The sequence below is a fragment of the Thermobia domestica genome, chromosome 9 (genome assembly GCF_964235325.1).
Source record: "Thermobia domestica chromosome 9, izTheDome1.hap1.1, whole genome shotgun sequence".
NCBI classification, from domain to species: domain Eukaryota; kingdom Metazoa; phylum Arthropoda; class Insecta; order Zygentoma; family Lepismatidae; genus Thermobia; species Thermobia domestica.
This window is the reverse complement of record NC_137462.1, coordinates 177698709-177721572: the sequence shown is the minus strand read 5'-3', so window position 1 is coordinate 177721572 and position 22864 is coordinate 177698709. Positions and strand designations below refer to the sequence as shown.

General features: G+C 36.0%; 1 protein-coding gene across 3 annotated transcripts in view; it reads right to left on the bottom strand.

The window, feature by feature from the left end:
• eIF5 (eukaryotic translation initiation factor 5) overlaps positions 1–22864 on the bottom strand; it is a 105588-nt gene that overhangs the window by 58524 nt on the left and 24200 nt on the right. The window lies entirely within an intron of this gene.

Sequence of the window (22864 nt, the reverse complement as noted above, 5' to 3'; positions counted from 1 at the left end):
CACGTTTCATTAAAGTAAAAGGAACCTTCATTTTTGAGAAGTTTTTTTCAAAAAGAAACTGTTCAGAAAAGGCTCCCAGTCATCTTAAAGCTCTGCATTCATAACAACGTAAAAAAGTTATGGGTTCTTCCCTCTACAACACCACTGCAGATCGATAAGGCTTTGAAGTACCATTTACCTCCTGTAAAATTTTCTTTCTGATCAGTTCAGTGTCGGTCGTACTAAGAGAAAACTATGCCCTCTGACCGGAAAAGGTTTAATAGGGTGTCTACTAAAATTCCAAAATGAAATTTCATTACTTTTTCGTGATCTTTTCTTTACCAAATCATAAGATTTCCTAACATTTTCAAGGGCGAATTTGGGTGCGAATTAGGCCGAATTTTCATCCATGCTATAGAAACCTACTTTTCTTGCGATTTGGTAGCGTCTAAAGCCGGTCATAGACATTTTTGATGGTGAATTTTGACGTTTTATAGAACAAAATTTTCCGATCTGTACTTACATTTGCACAGTTAAAATAAATCGTCACTCAAAAGCTAAATTTCGTGACTTTTTTTTGTGACTTTCATGACCGTTTTCTGATTTCGTGAGTTTTTCGTGACATTCGTAACCGATAGACACCCTGTTTAAGCACATACATTTTATAAACTCTTGTAAACAAAAGAGTAAACTTATTCACCAGAAAATTTCTATTTTGACCATCTATGACATCAGAAAGTATATGATATCGTCAACTTCAAACACGTGTTCCAGACTCATTTTTTGAAGTATTGATTGAAACTGGCACCACTGAACCTTTAGACACAGGAGAACAAGAACTGGCAATCTATGTAAAAAGGGCACATAAGCTTATGTGGCTTTTTTTAAACACAGACCGCCTTCATTGAAATATCTCCTTTATAGTTCAATGAATCCTATGATATAAAATTCAAGATAAAACATTCAATGCTCTTTTACTATTATAAGTCAACTACGATAAATAAAATGCATGCAAACAATACGAAATTAATGGAAAGCATACCTACTTACTTAGGATTCCCTGAAATGCAGATTTTAGACAAGAAAATTGTAAGGCTGGTAATGTCAAATCTGTCAATTTTAGAGTAAGTTCTTTTACTCTGTTTATTCATAACTCATCAGAAAACAGTGTCTTTGCTAAGAGCACAAAGGCAATATGGAGATTAAATACCCTCCAGAAAGAAGAATTAGTCAACTCACATAACTGCCATACAATGAGATTAGCACTTCATGCTGATTATAGGGTTCGAAAACAGAAAATAAATAACGAAACTTGATTTTATTTTATTTATATCGAAAAGGTATTCGCGATTTATTACAAGATGTGAATAGTTAATAGTAGTGTCTAGGAGATTGACTACTAAAATTCTTCAGTCTTTTCACGAATATCCGCAGTTATCTGCCATCTGCACAGAATCTAGGATATCTGCAAAAGCTATAATGATCTGGTTTACCTTCCATGTTGAAAAGTTAATCTCTAAAACTTCGACTTGAATCAATGTATCTCATGATCATTTTGCTTGAAGATTACAAATGGAACTTACAAAATTGTCAAGCTTTCACAATAATTGGGAATTATTTTATATTTCAAATTTGATTTCTCAGCACCTAGCTTGCTCGGAATACATTTTAAACGCTAATGAAAAGAATCTCCGACAACAGTTTGGTAACGAATGGGGAAAATATCAATATGTGTATCCGATCTAAGTACAAAAAGCGCTCTACTAGAACTTCTAAGCAGCTGTTTTGTTTCACGTGCTACGTATGAGGATGATTTGCATGTTACAAGAAAATATCCCAGAAAAAAAAATCTTGGATGAGGTGATATCTAAACCAAGAACTGTTATTGGAGGCACTTGAGAATCTAAAATGACGAACTAATGGTGTAAATTTCCTCTGGGTATAGCCTTGCTCTGAAAAAAGGTATTGGAGCGCTACTGAAAGTTCAGATACAGTAATACAAAGCACCCTCAATGATAAATCTGAACAACGCAACTGTTGCTTCAATAGTGCTTTGCTCAATTTTATCTTAACAACACGAACAACGCTAAGATATCCAGTATCAAGTTCACTGTAGTGCCTCGTTCAGAACTTTATTTATCTAACATAAGTCTTTTTAAAATAATTTTTCGCACATCAATCAGTGCAATCAGCCGCAATGCCGCGGCTCGACTTCCTAGTTGTGCCATAGTCACACCATCTGCAGTCAGGATCAATACCTGTCCAGACGCCCAAACGCTTTGTTTTCATTCATCTGCAAACTAACAAAGCAGAGTACAGTTTGAAGTATGGTTTGTGGATATACGAAATCCAATTTATCTATCTATCTATCTATCTATCTATCTATCTATATATATATATATATATATATATATATATATATAATTAAAGCTGAACATTAAATACGATTCTTCCTCCTCCTAACCACTCGAAATAAAATGCAATAAATTTCATGCAAACAAATTACGGAATTAGTAGAAAATATACATACTTACGGTCCCCTCGAAAGCAAATTTATGACAAAGACTGTCAAATTGGTAATACCTAGGAGCACGAGTTTTTCGCACTAAGAATTTGAAAATTTCGCGTTTCGTTTTTCATATTTCGCGTTTTGTCGCATTTTAAAAATAAAGTTTAGCGTTTTGTAACTCTCGTGGAAAAAAATATTCTGACATTTTTCCAATTGTTCCTTTTACTCATAGATTACTACAGAAATAAACCATTAATTACCTAGAAACTAAATACACTGAATATTTCACTTGACATTGTAATTTCACTTATAGAAAATTATATTTTTTAAATTAAACCGAAGGAAACCCAGTGACTAAACTTACTATGAGTAGGAAAGTTTTGCTGTCTTCTGAAAACACATACGCACAAGTTTAAGCATTAAACATAAACATGTTACAAGTTTCCACATTTTCCTTTATCATTGTTGTACGTTTGTCACTTATTACTACTTCATACTTGAAAGAAGAAGAAAAAAATAATTGGCATTGCTTGTTGGAAGTCACACATATGTAAGTGCATTTACAACAAACTTCAAACAATCACCACTTCGGAACTTCCAATCAGCTGCGATGGTGATAGATACCGCGCAACATGTTCTCTATAGCCGTCAGAATCACCCAAAATGCACCATTCATGCCACGTTCTACCATTCCGTTAGCGGAAAACTGGCGTTTTTAAACTAATGGAAACGTACTTTTAAAATTTCGCGTTATATCGCGTAGTTCGACATTTCGCGCAAAACTGCCAATTTCGCGTTTTATCGCGCAACGGAAACCAATGAAAATACACCGAGAATATCACAAAATGTCAAGAAACTAAAAATTACTTAATTCTGACGCATTTCGCTTTATCGCACATTGCGAAAAACTCGTGCCCCTAGTAATACCGTATTTGTCAATTGATTTGTTTTTTGTTTTGTTTTGTTTAATTTATATTATTTCTATCTCATTACTTATAAGACACGAGCGTCTTTGTTTAGAAAGCAAAAGTGAAATAGAGATAAAATGTTCTTCAAAAACACGAATAAGTTGCTCCAGATAAACACACAAACACCAGTTACAATAGGTTTTTGAGAGCAATTTTTTTTTTTTTTAATCCAGAGAAAAACAATTCCGAACCTTAAAGGCAGAGGGGAGTGTCTTTTTTTTTCTGAAAATGAGTTATTGCCAGATTTGAAACGCGTGTTCTGATATCTCATCTCATTCTTACAAAGCTTGTAGTTGTATTATGAATACTTTATCAAATAGCAACAATAAAATTGGATGTAAGTCCGAAGGCACTTAAAGGCAAAAAGAAGTAAGTCACTGTTTTCTGTATCTCCTGAAAATTTAATAAAAATGACTTACTCCCCTCTGCCTTTATGGTCGGGAATTTCCTTTGGCCGTTAATTGCTCCTTAAAAGGTCAATACACTAATTGACGACGTCAATACGAATCTTTAAAAGTATACGCAATTTGATCTGCCATCCGCAAAAAGCTATATGAGGGTTGTTACATAAATTCTAAGCCTAACCAAGAAATATTAAAACTAGACTTGTAATACTTTTAACCTGTATTTGTTGAACCTTCCTATGATGTCATACCAAATTTGGTATTCATATCGACTTTTATTGTTCTTACAGGTCCAGAAAGTTAGAAAAGTGAGCAATGTGTCACCAAATGGAGAATTGAAGGAGAGGTCTGTTATTGAATATCTCCACAAGAAAGGTTTACAGCCGTAGGAAGATCCACGTCAACATGTTGGTACTTTAGGTAATAGGCAGCCAAATTTGAGAGTGGGAGAACTAATGAAGATGAAACTTGATCAGGAAGGCCCGTGGAAACTAACTCAGAAGAATATTGACAAAGTGCATGAAATGATCATGAATGATCGGCGAATGACCATCACGCAGATCGCTGAGACAGTAGACCTATCTACTGAAAGCGTTGACCAAAGTATCACCCAGCTTCTGGGAATGAGCAAGGTTTCCGCTAAATGCGTGCCAAAACTTTTGACACCTGATCAAAAGCTCATCAGACGTTAATAATTTTAAGGGCCAATCTTCCTCTCTTCCGGACAAATCCAGATGTTTTTCTCACTCGATTCATAACAGTGATGAGACCTCGATCCACCTGTCCAGTAACAACCAGAGTCTAAACAAAGTACCATGCAGTGGAAACACCTTTCATCTCTCCCTCCGAAAATGGCCAAGTCAGTGCCCTCAGCTGGAAAAGTGATGGCTATAGTTTTCTGGGATTCGGAAGGGACAGTGATGGTGGATTATCTTCCAAAGAGGCAAGCAGTGACGGGTGAGTACTGTATGTCTTTTACGACAGCTGCGTTAAGATATTCGGTAGAAGCATCGTGGGAAATTCACAACACGTGTGCTTCTCTATCAAGACAATGTCCCTAGCCACAAGTCAGTCATAGCAATGGCAACAATTCATGATTGTGGCTACGAATTGGTCCCCCATTCATCTTATTCGCCTAACTTGGCACCTTCTGACTTTAACCTCTTTCCAAAGCTCAGAAAGAAGTTCGAAGTACATTTTAAGTTGATGATGACATATATGCTGAAGATGAAATTTTAAACGACTTCAACCATTTTTTGCCAGCGGTATTAACATGAATATCGATGGGCAAAATGTAGACTTGTCAGGGGACTATGTTGAAAAGTAACATCATCCATAAACTCTCTCCTGCTCCGTTTACAATTCGGCTTAGAACTTTTGTAACAACCTTCGTATTGTTGCAGATATCCTCATCCATGCAAGACCTCTAATAATAGTAATATTACTATCACTGTCCACGTTTCTTTAACTTCATGTAGGAAGTTAATGAGTTGGCTTGAAATAAATTTTAGTTGACCGAAGAAGTTCACATTTCTTTAATCCCTCCACAGGTAATATCCCAGAATGTTTATATATATATATATATATATATATATATATATATATATATATATATATATATATATAAAATGACTAGGATTTACACATACAATGATTGATGGTCTAGTGGCTAGCGCGTGTGCCTTTGATTATGGAGAATCAAAGGAAGCATACTGCAAGAAACGATCAGAACTTCATCGGAACGAGTGGTGGATCATGGCAACGGAAGGTCTCATGTACCTAATGTTGAGATGGAATATTTGACTCATTCTCCTACAGCTTTGGTATTGCCCCATGAGACTTCTCAACACTGATAATAAATAAATAAAAAAAAAAAAATAAAAAAAAAAAAAACGCGATCGTCACCGAGAATTCTACAAAGATGTTAAAGGGTTGTGAGGCGATTCTGAAAGATATTACCACAAACTGTCAATGTATTTGAGGTCTAAAAGAAATGTTGTAACAGTACTACATTAAGATGGATGGATGGAGTATTTTGAGGAAAAAAAAATCATGTTCACATATTCACACTTTTGTTTTTCTGTGTCCGATGAAGCATTTATTAATATTCTTATGTGGTAAGTCTTAAATAGGTTTTTCACTTAGTTGTATATCAAGCGCTTTTTTTTAAAAAAAAAATCATTTACAGATGTTAGGAATTAAATGTTCAAGATGAAAACTATTACTGTTCCTGTCATTCTCCCTTATCACAAATAGCAGTAATTCTTACTTATATAATACGAAAATGTTATGTACTACAGTGGTGCCCCCCCCCCTCAATTGTCTATCCGTAGGTGTTCTTCCATGAAAAAAAAATCTTTTCGATTAATCTTTACGACTAATCGATTAATCTTTTCGAAAAAATCTTTACACCTCCTCAAACATATATAGATTTTTAACCCCTCCCCAAATATTTTAATGACGCAGTTTGCGTCATAGTCCCCCCTTTGTGGGCACCCCTATGTACTAGGAAAAACATTACTTCAAGGTGATATGATGTGTGTAAAATGAATCTACGCAGACGAGTTATAATAAACGTGAATCTGTCTTACTTGTGTTTCTCATCTCTGGGGATGACCAGGATTCTCTTGGAATTGAACAGTTTTTTTAAGTGTGGTTCCGTATCTTCCTGAATAATAGACAGTGTTATATAATTTGGGAGTTCCAGTTATGTCCACTTTCAATTTATCGTGTTAATATACAAGAGCATTATCTAATTTTACTTTGTAAAATGGCTTAATGGCTATTTAACGAAATTCTATAAAATTTTCACTCATTAGCATAAATAATAACACTGAAGCATGAATAATAACATTAAAGCAGCAGCATATTTTGTTAATGAAACAGATTGTTTCTTTGTTTACATTGGATTGCTTGGTACTATAGATGGAAAACTACATTTTCTCAATATGAAGATCTCAATCTGCTTAAAATGCGATTATTTTATACGCAGTTTAGCTTATAATTGACGATTCCATGTAATCTCTAAGGACCTGTATATCATAAGAGTTGGCAAGCCTACAATGTGAACAGTAAAAACTAAGTTTATCACTGAATGCTAATGAACGTGTACAACAGAATTGTCGGCTACAGTAGTAACTAGGATTGTATGGTAGACGTAAGCATTTTACAAGTGTAGACGATTCTGAATTTTCGACGCTAGACGTCCGTCGCAGTGCAGCACAACCGTCGATCAATACACAGGCTGCTTGGATTCTTGTTCGATTGGGAGTGCAAGTTCCTTGCTGTTCTTACCACTTGAACAGAGAAAGTATTACCACATTGAAAACAAAAGCAATGGTCAGTGTTTGTAATAATTTACACTTGCATAGTAAGACCGAAAGTGTAAACGTACGTAATGGAAAAATCAGAATGTTGATTTGTGGAGTTTTTGACATTTAGGAGATGCATGAATATGTAATATCGGAGAAACCGCGTTTTGTGAAATATAGTATGGAGTAATACACAATGAACATAAAAATACTATTGTCATTGAAATTGCATCCAAAGAACGAGATGTTCTTATCGTTAGCAAATAACGTTATTGTTTGCATCTCGCGTATATGGCATGTTGTTTGAAAGAACACTGTTCCAACTATACATTTATACAATTGTTCTGCTCTCTCTCGACAGTCGGCGTTGCTTTAATTAAATTATTTTCCTCCTGAACTTTTGCTCTTGAGTGATAAAAATGTTGAAGGTTAGCTACTATGTGATCGATATGAAGAATATGCATGTAGTAATTAAAAATTGGTGCAACAAGAATCAATAAAGATAAGAAAGTTAAAGAGTTAACACAATGGTTGAAGATGTTTTGTCATGCATATTTCTTATAAGGCTAGCAATGTATTTACTGTTTCAACGTACACTTTCTTGCAAAAGACGCGTCTGATAAGTTCGTCACAACCTGTAGTTTTGAAAGTGTTTGAGATGGTATACACGAAAGGTAAAAAAGAAAAAAAGAAAAAGAAAAAAACGGAACATAATTTTACAGAACCTGGAAAATACTGTACATAATTTTAACTTAGTTTTTTCCTGAATAAAGTTATGACAGGTATTTTCTTTATTAACTGGAATACGGTTAATGAAAATAAAATACTCAGTCATTAGTCAGGGCTCGGTAAACTTTGATCGTAGGAATTTGGTACTATTCGAAAGGAATACTAGGAAATTTTCCAATTTGTCATATGGAAATTTTGATATGACCTGATTACTTTAGTACCTGAATGTAGATTTGCACTTTCACTCTGTATTCATAAAGTCTGTCTTATAGCTTTGAAAGAGTAATCTATACTAAACAGGAATTTAATCCCTTGAATAATAATGGTTTATATTGTTTAATTCAGACTATTTTTCTCCTCTGAGAGAAAAGTTTAAAAAATTAGAATGTGAGTACTTCTAACGAGTTCTAATACTTCTACTTTTTGCAAAAGTATATTAAGGTCTTCTGAAAGCCTAGATTTAGTACTCAGGAATTATAATTATGTGTATGAGTGGACTGTAACTAGTAGATCTATGAATACTAGGGCTATTCAAAAAAGACTAGTTTTTTTTTTTCATACATTTATTACTCTGATTCAATGTGAACATTATTTTTTTCAAAACACTTCCCATCCATCTCAATGTACTTCAACGCTTCTTTTAGGCCTCAAACACAGAACCTGGTCTTCGGACGCTGAATCAGTATCAATTAAGAGTAACTACTGAAACTGGAATTTGTATTAATTCATACTTCTTTGGGTTTCGGTAGAAGAGTAAGATCTGAGATTAAACTATTCTTGTCATCCTGAATCCATATTATATACACAGGTTGGCCCAAAATTAGGTACACACCCCTGCATTAATCAAGTATAAAATTTTAGTTTATGGGTTTATTTGATTCGGCTGTACCGAGCTTAAGATATAAGTAAAAACACATTGAGAACAAATAAAGAAACAGTCTACCTGATGGATAACAATAAGAAATTATGTAAAATGCAATGAGCTTATCACTACGGTACTGTAGACTGATATGTACAGTTTGTCGACTTCCATTAGTTTTCGGTCTTGTGATACTGAATTCACCTGCTTTTTGCTATTGTTTTTTCGTGATGCATTGAAACCAGTGCGGTTTGAATAGAGAGAAATGTGGAGACAGAATTTATTCTTGGAACGCTGAATATATTCTAACAGAGCTTCTAGTTATTTTACAGTTTTTGCTCTAATGCCTGTCAACAGATAGATAAACATAGCCGATCTGTAAGACTTCTTGTATTCTCACATAGCACATCTAACACACAAATCACTAAAATAACTGAAAAAATTACAATGTGTCATGGTAAACATTTTACTACTAAAGAAAATTATCATAAATATGTAAATTACTGTAATTATTTATAAGGTAACTACAGCAATAAGCACTTATCACATAAAATTCTGTGATGCAAAGTTGATAAGTGTGAAATGGGAGACGAACGGTATCTTTGTTTATTAGATGCTAAATTAGCAGAAAAGTGTCTGTTCAAATTGGAAACTTTCGAAGCACCCATAGTAACGTGTATTAGTAATATATATAACCTACAAATTGATGGGCATATACAATCTTCTGAAGATATTCTCTCACTGCTGTTGGCATAGGATGAAAAATTCTTAAAAGCTGGGCCACAAGTGAGGAAATAAAGTTATGGCTCAATAACAGTTTATTAGTGCTAATTGCTGATAAAACTAGATATTTGATATTCTCACCTAATTCTGTAGTGGGCATCCAACAAATATATCATTAAAATTAAATAATTGTGAAAAGGTACTATTGTAAACATTTTAGCACTGAAAATATTAAGTATTTAGGAATAAACCCTGATATTCAAAATGAAATTACTACATTCAATATCTCACTAAAGTTAGGGTTGCGCACGAGACGAGAGACAAGCCTCAACAGGAACAAGTTTCGAGGCGAAATATCACTTTCACGACACATTTTCGAGGAGATTGCTAAACTCGTGTTTCGTGAGCAACCCTGACTATAATAGCATATTGTGTACTTGTCTTAATAATTAACAAAATTATTAATATAAATCTGACAACCTCAGAAATTATGCTCATTTGAAAATACCGAGAATGGTTAGGCTTACAATAATTTCTGGATATTTTTTTTTTTTAAAACGGGGTGTGAGGGTGGGTGTCGAAAAGTTAAAAATAGGTTAACTTTAAATTCCAAATATGTTTTTCTATTTACTCAGAATACATTTTTTTACAGTTGTCTTAATTATTTTCTGATAAAAAGTTTATTTTTCTGATGCAAGTACTTTTCGAGAAACACCTTATTACTCTTGATTTTTTTTTTATAGAAGCCTAAACAAGACAGCTTAGCAAGCCAAAAGATTCACTAGCGCGAAATTTCCTGACCTTCCATAGACTAAGCCGAAAATCCCGGACATAGGTTTGAATCCCAAGCGAATGTTAAGCCTAAGGATGGTGCACTACGCTCTTATACGGAGTACAATATTTTGATTTGGTTGGAATTTAGGGTCCCTTTCCATTTGAAATGTGGACGTAGAGTTTAAGGGGAAATCCGAACCACAGTAATACGTTCAAATTTTTAAAAGTCTGCCGCTGGAAATCGAACCCGGGATCCCGTGCACCAAAGATGCACGCGCTACCAACTAAATCAACAGGGAAGACAAAGAGAATGAATTATAGTAGATTTACTAGAGGCGTTGCTTTCTCTACAACAGAGATTAACTTTGAGCTCGCGAATGACACTCGCGCTCAAGCAGGATCAGGCTCAATAACTGAACAATAAAAGCTAGCGAATTGAACAAAGAGTGATTGATCAATACAGACTCTTTGAACACTCCTCTTACAGAACTTTTGCGCGGTGCTAATTTGTATTCATTCACATTATCAGTGTGAAATATTGGATTCACGTGCATTTCGAATAAGAACTATGAAAAATCGAATTTCCAACTTTCCACTGGATGACACTCATATTTCATGATCATTACAGATGATTGTGATAGTACTAACACCGTTTGTCAATAAAACTGTGTGTCTTACGACCCAAAATTATCAAAGATATGTCCAAACGAAGTGTGGATTATCCCGTAGTGATGGTTTCGTAATGATCCCTACACATAATCATCTCCATAATGTGTTACATGAATCGCACTACATGAGTTGCGAAATATACATTTGTTCAATAAGAGACTGTGCAATAGCCTATTTATGCTTACCGAAGTATAAATATCAATATTCTAAGTAAAACAATGTGTTAATCAATTAACAGGAAAGAATAAGAGAATTTACAGCCTTTTTCATATTTTTCATTCTAATGTAACTCCTAAGTTATACTTAATAAAAATCCAAACCATTTCACTCTTTAAAAAAAAAAAAAAATCTTGAAGCAGATAACATTGAACGTACTATATTTATGTCATGCTATTTTAACTGAAAAATAAGTCATGATCACGTTATCAGGTCGTAACATGATCATGGATTATTTCTCAGCTGTTAAAATGAACTATGGAGACCTCATATTTTTACCCCCTTCTTGAACAGAGGTTTTAAAAGGAAAAAATGGCGAAATTCACTGTGAATGACTATTGAAGAATAAACATTTTTACAAGGTGGCGTTTTAGTCCTTATCAAAATTCGCAACTTTTAAATTATACGGCATTCTCGCAATATGTGCCCTATCGGATCGTACCTGTAGCAGCAGGTGACCTACTTTATATTTACCATTGATTATGAGACACCTGATTCTTCGCTGGTGTAGTTTGTGACTGTGTAATTTAACATAATCAGGCACCAGAGAAAGCCCATTAATAAAATCACGTAAATATGGAAATACAACTGAACTGAGAAGGTCCCGGCGTGCAAAGCTGTGAACATAGCCTCTGCTATCGAGCTGAACCTGTCCCTGGCCATCAAATGTAGCAATCTTTAGTTTCTAAGCAATGGCTACCTGTCCATCGAATTTCATTCAGATCTGGCCAGTAGTTATCGAAAATTAAAGTACCATACAATATGAGCTCAGTCGAGCCTGTCCCTAGCTGAGCCCAGCCACCAAATATAGTAAGTTTTATTTCCTAGACAATAGACTATTTGTCTACTAAGTTTGGTTGAAATCCAACCAGCAGTTACCGAGAAATAAAGTTACATAATACCCACATACAAGGCGAGCCGACCCGAGCTTGTCCCTAGCCGAATATTTTTTAAGACGATGAGCTACTTGTCCACCGAATTTAGTTTAAATCCGGCCAGTATTTAGCGAGAAAAAGTACCACATACCAGACGAGCCGAACATAGGCGAATCTGTCCCTAACTGAGCCTGGCCACCAAATATAGCTGTTATCGAGAAAGTACGACATATAAGGCGAGTTGAACTTAGTTGTACTGCACTGCATTTAGTTTCTTTCAAACTTTTTCTCCTACATCTGCACACACACCTTGCAGCAGTCTCTTTGCATTCTCTATGATTTCCATGGATTCCGGAAGAGGCCGCCCAACAGTCTCTAGCTTTATAATGCTTGTAGGTAGCCAACCAAAATTGTTGTCTATGTATGCGATATCACACGCTACTTTTGAGTCATTAAACAGTTTCTGAGCAATACCAACTGACAACAGACTCTGATGGAAATGAATGAACAACAGGCATTGAAAATGTTCATTGTAGAAATGTACTGCCTGTATCCAAGTGCCCCATCGCGTTAGCACAGGCTCCGGAAGAAGTGGCACGTCTGGCAGTTGATCTCTGTAAACTTGAACACGTTGTGGGGCCTTAAACATTTTTTTTTCGTGGAAGAAACTAGTTGATTTACTTCGCAAAATTGTCTCTCACCTCTTCAGCAACACGCTGAAGAGCATGGGCCATACAGGTGAAATGAATTAAGTGAGGGTAAAAAACTAACTGTATAGAGAACAAGGACTTTTTCTTCCTGAACTCCTTCCGGCCACAACACTTCAAGACTATCGTTTACAAAGCGAGCAATCGTGGAATGATTCGTACGTTCCAGCAATTTACTCGCAATAAGATAGGATTTAGATGGACGTCTGTTGTTTCGTCCACAGAAATCCAAACATATGAACTACCTATTTCTGCCCTAATGGTATCTATAACTTCCCTATAACAAACTTCGAGATAACACTTTCGAAGAGTGGATTCGTCAGGAATTCGACGCCCGCAGTACTTCTCCAGAAAAGTACGGTATTTTGGCACTTGAACTTTGTTCCAAGGAATGCTTCCTGCTATCATTGCTTGGCACAAGTCTGAAAAACTCACTCACTGAATTATCTTGATGCATTTGTGTCAAGAGTACTTTTTTTGCAGTTCGCAAATTTTTATTTCTTGCATTGAGTGCACTTCGTACGTATTGTTCTAACAGATTTCATTGTATATCCAATTTTTTTTATCACACTTGGCACAATACTACTTTACCGTCCGTAGTAAACGCATCATCGATAGTTACCCACGACCGCAATTTCGCGGATAAAGTTGAGGCAACCGGAGCCATTTCTAACTTCGACGGTCAATACAGAACACGTGCGTTTTGCAACTGCAATACTAGAGTACTGTCCTCTCATTCAGTTGAACAAGCGAAGTTCTTTGAAAGCTTAGGTTACCTACTATGATATTGCCATTGTCGCCAGCTTCTTGGAACGAACTCTTGCAATAAATTCCTGGAAGCACACTAGCATACAGTTTTAACTTGAATTGCAGGATTTGCTTTCATCTTTTTTCCAGTCCGACCTCCGATAACAATCAAATAGACTTCATTTTCGGAATTTTTTGGCCAGTCGCCTGTCAGGCACGTGATCCGTCTTTCTCCAGAGTTCAGAATAAAAGGCGCTGCTAATGTACCTCGGAGGGAGGATTTTCACTTGTTTCTTCTTATTTCTTTTTTTATCGGCGAAAATTCTGCGAAACATGGTTTGACAAATAAAAAAAAGAGATATATTTCTCTAACGAAACGATAGACATGACAAAATTGAATCTAGATGCAAGCCTTGCACAGTTGGGAAGTGTTTTTTTTTTTTATTTTAAATTAAAATTTCAGTAAACGCAAAGTTTTAAGACAGTTTTATGTAAAAAAAAATGTAGAAACCATAAAAATATGTAATACTGATCAAAAAATGTAAAAATATGTAATATGAAACTTCAGTTGAAGCACCCTACAGGTGTGAATCACAAACATCTAAGGATTTAACGAAATATGAATATGAAGGAAAAATATGTAATTACATACAAATCCGGACATTACTGATAAGTTATTGCAAAGTTGTATTTGTGAGGAGAAAGGATAGCGTGCAGAAAGGGACTGCGTTTTCGACAGACACACTCACACATACACAGGAAAGTTCAATTTCTTCCTAAACTCTTGTTTGTTATTTATTGACCACCTTTTGTATCAGTGTTGCCAGACATATGGTCTTAAACGTACAAATACGGTAATTTGCTTTTCGTAGGATATAGTATAAGGTCCAAAACCTCAACCATATTAATCATGTGCGATGTTGCTAGAATTTTATAGCAAAATTTTATTTTTTCAGCCAAATGTGTTATCTTCTGCCATGTTTTCTCTCTCTCAATGGCCTCTAGTTCACACATTGCCGCAATCAGATATGATGATGCTTTGGGCGCAAACCCAACCTTTCGCCTGTCACTAAAATAAATAATCAAATCAGTGGTGACTTCAGGGGGTTGCTCAGGAGTGATATTTCTCCACAAACATGTCTGATTGTGTTCACCTTCGATTACCAGTATTTTTGCTACTATCACTCTCCGTGTATTGAGAATCTCCCGGAGTAGGATTACCATAATTTCCGGACACCAATCCCGGACTTTTTTTTTTTTTTTTTGAAATGGTGTGTGTTTAGAGAAGTTAAAGTCTAACCTTAAGTCCAAAAGTACTTATGCTCATTTTCTTTACTTAAAATATATTTTTATATTATTGTCTTAATAATTTTCTACATTATTTTTGAGTAAAGTCTTCTTCCGAAGAACACTTTATTGATTTTTTCGTAACTATCAGCACAAGACATTTGCAAGCCAACCATTTGACCAAACACAGTGAAATTTCCCGACCTTCCATTTTCCCTAAAATTTCGGACATTAGTTAATTCCAGACAGTTTTCCGGACGCAGGCTTGAATCCCAGACATATGGTAAGCTTACCCGGGGGAAACTTTGAAATTATCACCGAGTTTAATGATGATGAAAAACGGAATTAAATCTATTACCACGACAGTAAATATATACAATGTATGATTTAAACAGTCGGTTTGTACATTAAGATGAATTTACACACTAGCGGATCCAGAAGCGTCGTTTGGAGGGAAGCAAATTGCTTCCTGGACGAATAATGTAGGCCTAACATACGTAACAGTTTTACATCAATTCAGAATAACGTAGTGCATTATTTTATATATAGGCCTATTAAAAGATAGATTAAATATTAAATATTAGAAACCTAGTCGTAAAAGGATCAGAATTTTGTAAGGTATATTAATTCACCCAGTGGGGTATGCAAAGGTTCGTCAAGACGGTTTTAAGCTCCCAAGTTCGATGTTTGTGTATATTATATATATATAATGTTTATTTTTTCATTATCTTAATCAAGGGAGGTTAAAACCCCGAAACCCCATTGCGTATACCACTAATTCACCTAACGTTGAAGTATTTTTTCTCTATCCTAGTTTTCCTCCAGTCTCAGTTTATTCATTATCTCATCTTTGTAGGAATATTTGGAATAGTACTCTCACATTTCTGTATTATTGGCTGACATATCATGCTGTAAGAGTTATATTCTTTTATTCGTAGTGAAACAAACTTTAGTTTAACTTAGAGCTAAGCGAAGTGGTTAATATTCGTATGGTTCCGGTTTCGATCCCAATGAAGGTGCTTGTCTTTGAGAAAAGTCAGAGTAATGTTTTGAATATCACTTTATGGAATTGGGCTTATCCCATATAGCTTTTGTGTTGAACTGTAATATTAATACCCAATCAAACAGTCGATTGTGAATTTTACAGTAGGATACATGACTATGCATCAATATAGGATACACCAAAAAACTAATTTTCTGAATTGCAATACAAAACATCAATATAGGCTACTTGGTAATCCTGAACACCTATGGAAGAGAAGAAAGTCAACAAACATTCTGATAAGACCTAGTTGCCACTTTCCCCACTGCCTTCATTGGTAGAGGAGTTTCGTGATCAGAATATTTTTAGAAGGGACACAATCACAAAGAAGGCTTGGTTGTTTGTAGGCATGCGCAGTAGGCTTTTAACTCGCTCACTCAGTCATACATTGTCCATCTGTTTTGCAGTACTGCTTTTGTCTGATTCCATCTGTATCAATCCATCAACTGGGTCTGCTCTTGAACTGATGTTGTTTGGTTCCGTCCTCTATTTCCATTAACCGAATCCACTGTCTCAATCCGTCTCTTCCTTCCGCTGAGCGAATCCGTCCTTTGATTCCACCAGTCAATCCCGTTCCTTTTCGAGATGCGATCCTTTCATTCAACTAAAGGATTCGTTCTTTTGGAACGAATCGTTCTGAAACTACCCATCACTAATTGAAAGTATGAATATTATCGAAGTTTCGGGTATTATCGAAAGTTTGAATATTATCAAAGTTTCGAGTATTATCAAAGGTTCGAATCTTATCGAAGTTCCAGATATTTGAAAGTCCTATTGTTATCAAAAATTTCAGGTAATTTTGAAAATTTTATTGTTACAGAAATTTCTGGTATTCTCGTAACGTCGGGTATTATCGAAATTTCAAGCATTATCCAAACTTTCAATATTACTGACATTTCGGTTATTGTCGAACCAATACGAAACTTCATTAGTCGAGTATTCAAAAGTTTTTGAATGTCACCAAATTCTGCCAACCATGATTTCTTTTTTTGATGTGGCTGCAGGCCTGTCTCTTATGCGCGAGGCTAATGGTGCCAAAAGAAATATACATGCCTGAATGACATTCGAATCAAGGATCCCTAGCTTTGGAGTGCAGCAAGCTAACCCTTTTTGCTAGCAAGTTTGGCATGAAATCTTTAGTGCCCGTAACAATGCGGAAATTAATAATAATTATGTCAGATATGAAGGAAAAGAGTGCTTATTAATGCTTGATATTTTACCTGTAATTTGGAAGGTTTAGAATCAATCAATGTCGCCCCATAGGAGGAAATGGATACTACTAGGTGTTAACAAGGCTTTCCAAAAAAGATTCAAACCTTACAGCCGTCGAGCAATCCACTCTGGCCCACTTTTCTCTCCTTTTTGGCCCACCCTATAAGAAGGGACAGGCTAAAGTAACGGCTCGTGCCTGTGTGTGTGTCCCATGCAAAGGGCACCAGATAGAGCGATACGCTTTTGCACACACTAACATTGTAAGTTAGTGCCACAGACAACAGAACCGGCACAGGAAAAGTTGTCAGTCGCACCATTTTATTTCAACATGGTGGCCAAAACAAAATGGAGGCAATGGAAAAGTGATGAAGTATAATCATGCTCATAAACTTATTAACCGAATCAAGTGATTCTTTGCACGATTACTGACCTCAGTAACTACAGTTACAGGCTTATAATTTCATGAGGGGCGGGCTCGGCGGGTGCGAAAAGGAATGTTCGAAAACGGCAAAAATGAGGTTTCTCCTGCGAACCTTCTTATCGGAGGGGAGAATGTGTCCGATTACTACGGTACTTTCTCATAGGCATTTCAACGTGGCACAAAACGGAAATTTTATTCATAGAAAGGCTCGCTAATACTAGAAGGGCGGTCTCAAGACCCGATTCCTAATCGTTACATATTACTACAGTATGTGACCATAGGCATTTCAAAGTAACAGCAGAGAAGAAAATGGAGGGCAACAAGATGGTGGTAGGAAAAAAAAAAGCGAACACTGGCAGAAGGGCGAGTCTACTTATTTTCCATGCAGCAAATATTTACTAATCCAAATCTCTTTCCATCAATGTAATGAAATTTAGTTTTCTATTACCATTGCAGTTTTCGCCATTTTTTGATTGTAGTTAAAATTTAATTGGGTTGTGTAACTTTAAACTATTCTAAATCATATCAATAATTTGGTGTAAAATCTACCTACTTCACATAATATATGGTATCATGAGTCTACTATGAAGAAAGGAAAAAAGGCTGAAATATACTACTGAAACGTATTAAACGTCAGATCCAAAAATGACAGTAAAAGATTATAGACCGATTCCATTTCAAATCGTCCAGGTAAGCCACAATTGGTCCCCATCATAGTCTCAGATTTCATTTATTTTTTTTTATATGGGATCTACATGCAATATTATTAGACCAATATATATATATATATATATATATATATATATATATATATATATATATATATATATATATATATATATATATATTTTTTTTTTGCTGAAAAAAAAAATTTTCGATTTACAGCCTTCCAAAATGGCTGCCCTCCTCTCGGATTGCTCGAAAAAACTGAAAAACATGTCAAACTAAAATTTTTATTGTAGAGAAACGAGTGTACTTAGTAACATAATCGCAATAGCAGGAAGAGTATAAAGTCGTATGTTTCGGTGGAGGACCAAAATTCGTTTATTGGTCCAATAGGAATCGCGCAATTCACTCGCAATGTTGCCAACTTTGATGAAATTTTTGCTAACTTCAAACATTTATTTTTCTGTCCTCACGAGCAATATCAACCATTTGCTTCTAGCATCGAAATCTACTCCATAAGGTCTCTTGGAAATGTAAAGGACTTATGTTTCTGATTATTACATCCCACGTTATAGCATGATGAAAAGCTGAAAATTTCATTAAGACGCCATGTTTGGACGCCATTTTCTCAAAAAACCCACCTTTTAAAAATCTGATTTTTTTACAACTATTGGAGAAGTACCTAAGTATTTAATATCCGTTAACCGTTCATGCGGCTGCAGCCCCTAACATTCGCAATTAATTATTAAAAATTCCATTTTTGTACTTGAAATGTAAATATTTCTTATGGGTATTTAGGTCCTATACACAAGGCGATTTGAAAGAGAGTGTGGAAATTTTGAGGGATGAATCCTGACATCAAATCCAGTAGAAAAGTTCCTATAAACATAAGTCGAATTCCGCTTCGTTTTCGAGTTACAGGGTTTCCAACTCGGGACCCAAAATCGGCTCGGGACAATTGAAAATTAAATATATATTCCACATTAAATCAGAAACTGTGTGTTGATGTTATGATGACGTTCCGAAAGTTGATTTGTATCAGTATGATGATTTTGACGTTAGTTCCAATTCGGTTGGCAGTGTTGCCAACTTCGTAGAACTTTCATTTGTTTCCAAATGACATTACATGTTTTTCATTTGATATTTGGTATTCATTAGTGATTGTAAACATCACATGAAACACAATTTTCTCCACATCATCAGTTTTCGAAAACACATGTATTTCATTAAAAGGTATTAGCTCGCAACATTAAGTGAATTTCACTTGATGTTTGCCATCATTAATAAAACCAAAATCTCGAATAAAAACTACGTCTGTATAAGCTGTCATAATAATAATAATAATAATAATAATAATAATAATAATAATAATAATAATAATAATAACAAGAAAAAGAAAATTTATTTTTTATTATTGCAAAACCTCTCATAACTCCACGCATCGAGTTCGAACTTGTTCAAGAAATTCTGTTGCAACCACGAAACAGTTCATTACGTGATTCGGTGTCGTGAACATCGTCCTAGTGTTCTCTAGAACCATGAAAATTGTTTTAACTGGTAACATGACATTATAGTGCACTAGTTACAGTGTTTGTGTGAATAACAAGAAGTCCTATTACAGTAAGGACCGTATTAAATGTATTGATTATTCTAAAAGGCATAAGAGGATTGTATACAGAAAGAATTCTAGACAAAAACTTTATCTTGCGGTGAAATATATGTATTGCGTACAGCGCGTCTGCCAAAACGTATTAAGAGAGGATGATTATTTGTGTAAAGGGTGCTTTAAATATTTACCGTGAACAACGTGAATGTGTGTGAGATATTGGTGACCACGGAAGAAGGTAAATATGAAATTATGCACCAGCAAGATAAAGAATCTGTTCCTCTCAATGTAGATTTGGAAACCATTAACCAGACAGTTAACATGCTAAACAAGAATGTGTCGCCATTAAAACGGCAGTTATCGGTGAAACCTAGAGTACGGTGAAGCATTCACCTCTCAAAATTTTTCATACTGCTTTTCAAATCGCTTTGTGTACAGGACACAAATAAATCATCCTCCCCTAATAGTACGTTTGGGCAGACACGCTGTACGCAATCCATATATTTTACCGCACGATAAATTTTTTGTCTAGAATTCTTTCTGTGTACAATCTTCTTACGGCTTTTAGCATAATCAACATATTTAATATGGTCAACATTTTAAAGTAAGTCCTCCAAAATCGTACAATCTGTTCGAAAGTTAACGTCGGACATAAGATATAAACAGACAGTACGATCTAGAGTGAGCTTCGCACAGAAAATTTCCAAAATTTGTTTCAATGATACTCGAAGTCCAGACATTACACGAAATTTAGACGATCTCGAATACTCAAAGGACTTCAAGTACCGGATAATAAATTCTCAAAACCGAAGTTCGATAAGTCTTCAGCCTTATCGAACTTCCTTACTCTACCTATATCAGAAGCTGTCTCCATCCAGAACTTTAATTTAAATCCTCGAAACCAGAATTAAAAATTTCCTTTTTCTGCCTATTCTGTTGTTGACAATCGGTAAAGTGGCAGTTTGTAGACTAATGGGGCCTTATGCAGAGTCGCTTTGACGTATGATTAGCATCATACTAAATGCCGGACTGCAGCAGGAAACATATGTTAGTCGAACTCTTTAATATGGCACTAATCACGGGTCAGAATTACTCTGGATAAGGCTCAGTGTCTTGGATTCCAATCCTGTTCGAGTGATGCATGATTTAGCGTTCCTTTCTCTGTCTGTCTGTCTGTCTGTCTGTCTCTCTCTCTCTCTCTCTCTCTCTCCTTTCCCTGATGGACTACTTAATCCTTGTACATGCATAAACATTGGTCTTAAAGACATGTGGTGGAAACTCTGCTTTCACTTCATTTCAAGGGCGGCAACTTTTGAAATTAACACCCTGCGTATATGTACAAAGCGTGTTACGGTTACCGATCGCTTTTTGTTTTCAATTTGTCATGTGGACCTTCCTCTTCCGTCAGCAGTAACCAGTTCACCTATGAGTGGCATGGTGTGAAAGTGGTACGATATAATGGGCGACCTGACAGACTTCCAAAAAGGCATGATCGTTGGTACCCGTCTGGTTGGAGCTTCAGTGACAACAGTGGTGAACATTGTGGGCGTATCGAAAGGCAATATGTCCAATGTCACGGGGGCATACACAATTCATTAGCAAACGACGTCTGCAAACCACAACAGTGGTCGAAAGACAATCCTGTCAGATAGGGACCAGAGGGCATTAAAACTGATTGTAGCAGCTTAAAAAGAAGACCACTGCAATGAAAATTATGTCTGAACTGAATTCCGGCCTACAGAACCCGGTTTCATCGTAAACAGTGCCACAGAAACTTCATAAAATGAAAATTCATGGCAGGGCTGCTATCGCCAAACCCCTGGTCACAGCAATAAAATACGAAGAGACGTATCGAGTGGTGCAAGGACCACAAGGCGTGGACTCATGAGCAGTGGAAACACGTAATGTGGTCCGATGAATCGACCTTCACCTTGTTTCCAACAACCGGTCGTGTTTACGTATGGAGAACACCGTTGTAGGCCTATGACACAGACTGTTTGCTCCCAACTGGAAAGCATGGGGGTGGTTCTGTTACAGTATGGGCGGTGATATCGTGGTTTCCCGCAGGTCATATCATAGCCCTGCATGGAATGATGAATGCTAAGGCGTATGAGGCCATTTTGGGGGACCAGGTTCTACCCATGGCCCAAATATTGTTCCCTGATGGTGATGGCATCTACCAAGATGATGTAGCACCCTGTCACGCTGCAAAAACGGTGAAATCATGGTTTGAGGAGAATGACTAGGAGCTATCACACCTCCCCTGGGTCCCACAATTACCAGATCTGAACATCATTGAGCCATTGTGGTCTGAGTTAGGAAGGCGTGTTCGGTCTCATTACCCTCCACCAGCATCCCTTAAGGAACTGGAGCATGTTTTGGAGGAACAATGGTACAAAATTCTACACACCACGATTCAGGAGCTGTATACGTCCATTCCACGTCGAATCCAAGCAAAAGGAGGCCCCACACCATACTAGGTATGATTTTCACACTTTTGCAAACGTTTTAGATTTTTTTTTTTTTTTTTTTCCAACTCCTGTATGATAACATCGATTGCATTGTTTCTTCCAGATCTTTTAATATTTGCTGCTTTCAAACAATTCGAGTCTCTGAAACTCGTTGAATGTTTCTAACACTTCGAGAGTCTTAAACAATACGAGAGTCGCGAAAAGTTCGATAATTCGATAAAATTAAAATTATTGACGAAACTGTTTTGAAATTTTATCGAATTGTTATCGATTACTCGATTATCGGAGCAGCCCTACTTCCGATGCTTTGTGCGTTCAATTGCGGGAATTTCCCGAACACTTTTTTGATGAGTTTTCCCCGAAAATGCCATTTTCTTTACTGTACGGTGTTCCACTAGTACAGAAGTTTAAATTCAGCACCTGAAATAGTAGCGTTAGTCTTCAGAACTCCGAGCATTAAGCTTCTTAAATTTTACAAGAAGTTTTACGCTATTGCTGGTGTTGATTCTACAGAATGCTTATTTGAAGAGTAGCAACTAATGACGGAACTAAACTGTTCAAGAAATTCGAGTCAAAGACAGGAGGCAGACCGACGTCTATTACTAACGATGGTTCGGGGTGTATTGGTGGCACTTCACCCCTATTTCTACAGAAATTCTACATTACTTTACAAACTGGTTCCTTTTCAT